The sequence below is a fragment of the Macrotis lagotis genome, chromosome X, assembly GCF_037893015.1.
Source record: "Macrotis lagotis isolate mMagLag1 chromosome X, bilby.v1.9.chrom.fasta, whole genome shotgun sequence".
NCBI classification, from domain to species: Eukaryota; Metazoa; Chordata; class Mammalia; order Peramelemorphia; family Peramelidae; genus Macrotis; species Macrotis lagotis.
The window spans coordinates 180,978,943-180,985,758 of NC_133666.1; the positions used below are offsets into that span (position 1 = coordinate 180,978,943).

The 6,816-nt window shown below is 36.6% G+C and overlaps 1 pseudogene; it reads right to left on the bottom strand.

Annotated features, from left to right (window-relative positions):
- Positions 1–290: 290 nt before the first annotated feature.
- On the bottom strand, positions 291–3,004 carry LOC141499929 (DNA replication licensing factor MCM4 pseudogene; annotated as a pseudogene).
- Between the last annotated feature and the right edge of the window lie 3,812 nt (positions 3,005–6,816).

Here is a 6,816-nt window from a genome sequence, read left to right on the forward strand (position 1 = left end):
TAATCTCACTACTGAAAAATAATGAAATCCATACATCAAGGCAAAAAGCAACTTTTCAGTATCATCTCAATTCATTCAATCCTTGCTCTTCTTCTTCCATAAACTCTACCAAATACCCTAAACCAATAATGTTTTTTAAAACAAATATTTCAATTGTTTGTGGTTATATGTCCAATAATCATTGTGCATTCTCAATACTTGCTCTTATTTTTTTTTCAGTGTACAAAAAGGAAAACTTTTATTTAAAGTATTTCTAATGAACATATCTCATTATAAAAATGAATGCCTAATTAATATTTGAAAGCCAGATTAGAGTTTAGTACTCTTAGAAATTAGCTATTGAAATCAAGTGAAACAGCTGTGTAGAAAAGTAGATCATAATAGTGCTCATTATTGCTCATATCTTATTTCTTCAGAGTAATCGAACAGTCTTTCCAGTTACTGTTAAGAAATCATCATTAGCCAAAGCACATAGAGCTTCTTCAAACATATCTTTAGTAATAACTATGTCAGATTGTCCTCGAATATCTTCAAAGAGTTGCTGCTACTTTAGAGCCGGTGTTTTGCCCTTTGATTGAATAATCTTCTTCAAAGCCTCAGCTAATTCTTCTTTTCTTTTTCGAGATGTGGCACTCATTCCTGTAGTGAGGATAGATATGTCCACAGTGCCAGTCCTTGGGTTAGTAGCAGATTGTTTGAGTGCCTCATGATGGAGGCACTTTGCCTCTTCAACATCAATTGCTTCAACTTTGTTTCAAAATCTCACTTTGGCATGAGCTTCTGACAAACATATCAAAGACTCCAGCTGTCGGGGATATGCAGAAACCATTCATCTGCCAAGTCCAATCTTCCTCATGTCCACATATGCCTCGATTAAAGCCTGGCTTGCTTCTTCGCTTAGTCTAGAAGTAATAGAGCTGTGAGCATATGCAATGTAGTCCTTCAAGACCGCCATATCCATGAATTCCTCTTCTATTTGTGCCTCACTCTGATAGTACAGATAGACCAAATAGTGGCCAAGACGTCAGTCATAAGCTTCATCTTGAGGGTCCAGCATGAGAAAAATCAAATCAAATCTTGATAATAAGGTATGGGGAAGTTGAATATTTTCAATGGTAGTTTTCTTCGGATTCCATTGGGATTCTCTGGGATTAACTGCTGCTTAGATAGAAATTTGAGCATTCAGCTGACAAATAATTCCAGCCTTAGCAATTGAGAGAGTTTGTTGTTCCATTACTTCATGAAGTACTGATCATGTACCTTCATTCATCTTGTCAAATTCATCAATACAGCAAACACCATTGTCACTCAAGACCAGAGCACCTGTTTGTAAGAACAACTGCCTTGTTTCTGGGTCTTTCATTACATATGCAGTAAGACCAACTGCACTAGAACCTTTCCCAGAGGTGTACTGTCCTTGGGGAACAAGGTTGTAGATATACTGTAGCAGCTGGGATTTACTGGTCCCAGGATCCCCACACAGAAGAATATTGATCTTAGCACAGAATTTGCCCCTTCCAGTGTGACTAAAATCCTTTCTAGTTCCACCAAACAGCTGAAGCAAAATACCCTTTTTGATATCTTCATGTTCATAAATGCTTGGAGCCAAGGCTGAAGAAAGTCTCTCATAAATGTCTGGTTTCCTGGAAAGCTCCTTCAGCATTTCCACACGATTTTCTGAAAAAAGTTTCTGTTCAGCTTCTTCATCAAGACTGTGTAGACGTTTGGCATCAGTCTTATGATAGTGAATGACGTCAATGCGGGTCTTATAGACAGATTTGTCATTGCTCATTCTTGGATTGACTCGAACAGGAACAGCTCTATAAATCCCTGTAACATTCACCCTATCACCTGGCTGAACCTTATCAACGAAGTCATTGTGAGCAAAGAGAACCACAGTGTGAGGAATCTGTCCTGCTGGCATATCCTCAGGAGACTCCTGCAGTTTGATCATCTGTTTGTCAGAAAACATGGAGCGATTGTGGATCAGGGCCATGCTGTGTTTTGTGTTACAGTGCTTGCATATGGATGGTTCAGCAATCCAGCCACGATCAATTTTGACTCTTGTGGTAAAGGCACAAACCTGACACTGGAAAAAAGCTTCCTGCATCTCTGGAATCAACTGGGATGATCTGATTACCATGCCACTGATGGTAATTAGCTGATCAATATCTTTTGGGTTTAGGTTTCTCATGTTTCTAGTCTTCATTGCATTGAATGGTCAGACTTGTATCTGATGTTCTAATATAGATTCGGGATAATGATCAAAGATCTCATTGACAGCCATATCAAATGTTGGACTAACTTCCTGTGGGTAGCAGATAAGCCATTTGTACAAATTTTTATCAAATGATTTTAGATGTTCACAATTTATGTTTAAAAATGGTTCCCCAATAACATTGATCTCAGCCAGTCACTGCATGTATAAAGGCTCAGTGAGATCTATGCCTACATTTTCTTCTTCTTTGGCCAAAGGATCAATAAAACGTTGAAGAAATCACTGAAAATGTTCTTTGCATGTAGCTACATTTACATCTGTACCCCAAATCACAAGTTTTTGGCCAAGAGACTGTTCACTTGCTACTGTGTCTTCTGCATCTGGCCCATCAGAATGCAGGTCTACTTGACAACCCTTACAAGCAGATCCAAGATCAGGTCTCTGCCTCACCTGTGTTCCCGGAACACCACTCCTTGGAGTTCCTTCCAGTCATGAAGTGGGAGTACCATATGTCAAAGGTGAACTGAGATCAAATTCAAGAGGAATAGCTGAAGAACGAAACGGTGGTGGGCTGGAGAACAAGACATCCTGGGTAGCAGGTCTCTGTAAATCAGCCCCAGGTGAGGTGGGCATCAGCTGCAGCTCTCCTGTGGATGTGGAATCTTCCCTCCGGCATCTCTGAGATGGAGAAGATTTGGCATTCTCGCTGCGAGACATGGAAGGGTTGCTGGCCTGGCCACGCCGGCTGCTTCTGCGGCTTGGGGTCAAGGCGAGAGATGAGGACATGATGGAGAGTGGCCGTGCTCGGACGGGGTTTCACCTGACTGAAGAGTACCCCAGCACCGGGGGGGAAAGTGCCGAATCGGGACAATATTTTGCAGGAAACTAATACTTGCTCTTATTGCATGGTTGGTGCATTCTACTTCTGATCACATATGCTATGTATAGTGATTTTATAATTCTTCTTTAGTGAAAAACATTATTGAATGAATTTTGTTCTATTTGTCATATGGTTTTCCATGTATTTTGGGGTAAAGTTTCATACTTTCATGACTGTGGGATATTAGGATTTAACATGATATACTGTCATTTAAAATGTTGATATTCAAAGGAAAACTTTTTACTAAGTAATATATATTTCCCCAAATTTCCCAAATAAATTTTATTCTTCTTTTTAACTCTTGTCCTATTGGTAATTTTTGTTTGGGATCTAAGTCTTTATATTGGTCTAATGAGTTAGTCTGCCTTTTCCTTTCCTTATCCAAGCCATGTTCTTTCTACAACAATTTTATGCAAATTTTTGTGTCTTTGTTCCCATTAATCTGAGTCTGTTTTTTAAGATTCAGTTTCTTCAGCACTTTTATATCTTATTCTTTTTTCATTATTTTTTTGTATCCCTCTTATTTGTTTTCTCAAATTTTCCCCCACCACTCATCCCTTCCAAGGAATTCTTGTTTGGTTTGGGTCCAAATTGCATTTTTTCTTTGAGAGATATTGTAGCTGTTTTCTCATTGTTTCTTTCTTCTGAGTTTATATGTCGATTTTCTCTGTCACAATGGCAGTTTTATATGGTCAAATTATTTTGTTGCTGCTGCTGCTGTTCATGTTTGCTCATTTTTATAGCCTATTTCTCAAACTTTAAACTTTCATTTAAAATTGACCTCTGCTCAATTTGGTATGGAAAAGCATTGTTCCATACTTCAGGATTTATTGAGTTATTGTTTTCAGAGATAATTCTAAGAATCAGCAAGTCTTTGTGCTACTAAGACTTTTATGATCCTGAAAGAAACATGATTACAGTCTTTATCATAGAATGGACCTTATTATCCTGCAACTTTGTATGCCATTACTCTTCTTTACTTTGATACTATGACCAGGTACCCTACTTCAATGTGACTGACCATTAAGGATCCTTTCTAGCTTGGAATAGTGACCTAGAACTGCATATGTCCAATAGAATTGTCAATCCGAGCCAGTTATATTTAGTATCAGAAAAGGGTCTCTTATAGTGTCTTTTTGAACACTTTTCCTAACCCCTCACCATCTCTGATCTAAGAACTTTCAAAATTTCTACTGTTGCTGCTGAGGCTGTGATCACTTCTATGTCAGTTCCATCTTTTAATACAGACTTCTTCTGTTTACCTCTTAAGATTCCTTAGCCTGGAAAAAAATTCACGGTGATTTTTTTCTTTTGGTTCTTGCCACTCCAACGTTTGATTTAAGATGTTAGTTTTTGAAGGGAGAATTTTGGAGAATTCAGACAGGTGGATTCTCTTAATCATTTTAACTCTGCCTCCATTTCTATTATTTTAAAGTATATTTTTTATCTTGGTTTAATTTTCCCTTTATATGTTGTATAGAATTACAAAAAGTTTTCAGTATTATTGTTACATAAAATTAGTTTAATATTGTAAAGTGTCTGGATGATTACACTTAAAGAATAATTATGAATGGTTCAATGTCAACTAGCAAAAGTTTCCATTACAGTACCCCTGGAATATGTTCTTGGCTCCTGTTGTTCAACTTTTTGATTAGTGGTTTGAATAAAGACATAAATAATAGAATCTTGTTAAATCTACAGATGATAAAAAAGTTAAAAGAAATTATTGACAAAATGGATGTGATGATACAAAATGATTTTAATAGACTAGAGTATAAGGTAAAATGTTGGCATTGGGATGCTGATATCCCTTCAACTCTTCAAATCTGTAAATCTGTGAGATACTTTGAGAATTCTTTTTGTGATTTATTTCTTTTTCATTTTTTAGGGGGGGAAATATTTATTTAAGTATTTCTGTGGTTAGTAGAAGCTAAGGGGGAAAAGATTAGCAAGAAGAAGGGCAACAACCATGAAAGAATATGCAGAAAGAAAAGATATGGGAGCATGAGAGTTTACCTGTGGGGTCACGCTCCCCAAGAGCAGGCTAGGTTTCCAAAAGAAGACAAGTCTTGTGTTTAATTTCTAATAATATTTGCATTCCTGGATGTTCAAAATATTGAGTAACTGCCCTACAAGGGTTTTTCTAATGTCGACCAATGAATAAAGTAATTATTAGCCAATTTTAATGTGCTAAAACTAATAGGCTAATGTGAATATAAATATACCAACAATGCCGCTTCCTGATTTCATCAAATTTGTATTCTAATAAGTAGATCCAGCACACATAAGCAAAACAGTTAGTAGGAGAACATTAGTCAGGAAAGAAAAAGACTTAGAGTTTGTGGGAGGAAAGTAGTAAATTGACATTACTCTCCCCAAAATAAAGACAGAACTGATTTGTTCATGGTTCTTGAAGAAGTGTGGTTCATATATTGTGAAATTGTCAAAATAGTGAATGTGATTAGGTATGTGTCTAAGTTAAAGGTCTAGGAAATTTAATCAATTTTTATAAACTCTCAAATCTCTACAAATTAGAAATTAGATGACAGAGAGAAGGAAATTTCAGCTGATTTCATGACTTAGGATATCATGAACCCAAACAAAAATATAATGAATTAATGGCAGAAAGGGCAAATATTTCTCAACCCTAAATAGTACTCACTTAGAATTTCCACCTCTTTCAACTTGCGTAGCAGTAAAGATTCACAATCAGATCCACAAACTTAAAACAGATTCCAGCACAACTTCCCTAATTCACCTCTCAGCATTAGAAATCAAAATTCCAAATAATAGAAATATGTAGGATAGGATAGACCTCTGATAAGAGTTCTGAACTGCCTTAAGGCCTGCCTAGGCAAGATGATCTAAGGGAAGTGAAAAGGACACTTACTTATGATTATGGTTAAACTTAACTCACCACAATGAGTTCTTCTCTTTCCAGGGCTATTGACATCCATATGTCAAAATGTATGAATCTAAGCAGGCTGAAATAGCATCATAGAAGTTCTCTCTGCAACTAGGATAGAGAACTAAGAAACAGAGTTAATGAACCAGGAAATTTGGAAATGAGAAAATATGTAGTATTAAGAGTGAGAAAAAGGATTCAAGTACTTAGCTGTCACAAATTCTGTATGTCACTTAAGGGAGAGAAATAGATTAGTGAATCATGAATTGCCTACTGTGGTGAAAAATTGAGAAGCTTAGAGTATCATTTTCCAGAAAACTACATCAGAGGAGACAATGCCAAAAAAGTGAGCAATGAGAACTAATGAGGAGGGAAAAGTTTGAAATTATCATGACGCTTCAGAAGAAGAAAACACTTGAGAGTAAATAGAGTCAATAGGGAAGATAATTAACAGCAGAAGGAAATTCAGCCTTCAGATAAGAGAAAAAGTTCAAGTATTTTAAAAAAGAATATTGGAAAAGAATCCAACACCTGATGTAACAAATTCTAAAGAAAGCATTGAACTATACCATACTCTTTCTGAGTGGTTCAAAAGAGAAATGAGCACATTAGTTGTCTGAATCATAGAAATAATTGGAAGAATAAAGGAAAAATCTGGAATCTATGGTGACAAATCTCTCCAAGGAAAATAGAGTGGATAGTTAGTAGGAAAGGCAAATACAGGGGCAGTTAGCTGGTGAACTGGCCCTGGAGTCAGGAGGATCGGAGTACAAATCCAGCCTCAGACTCTTAATAATCACCTAGCTGTGTGAC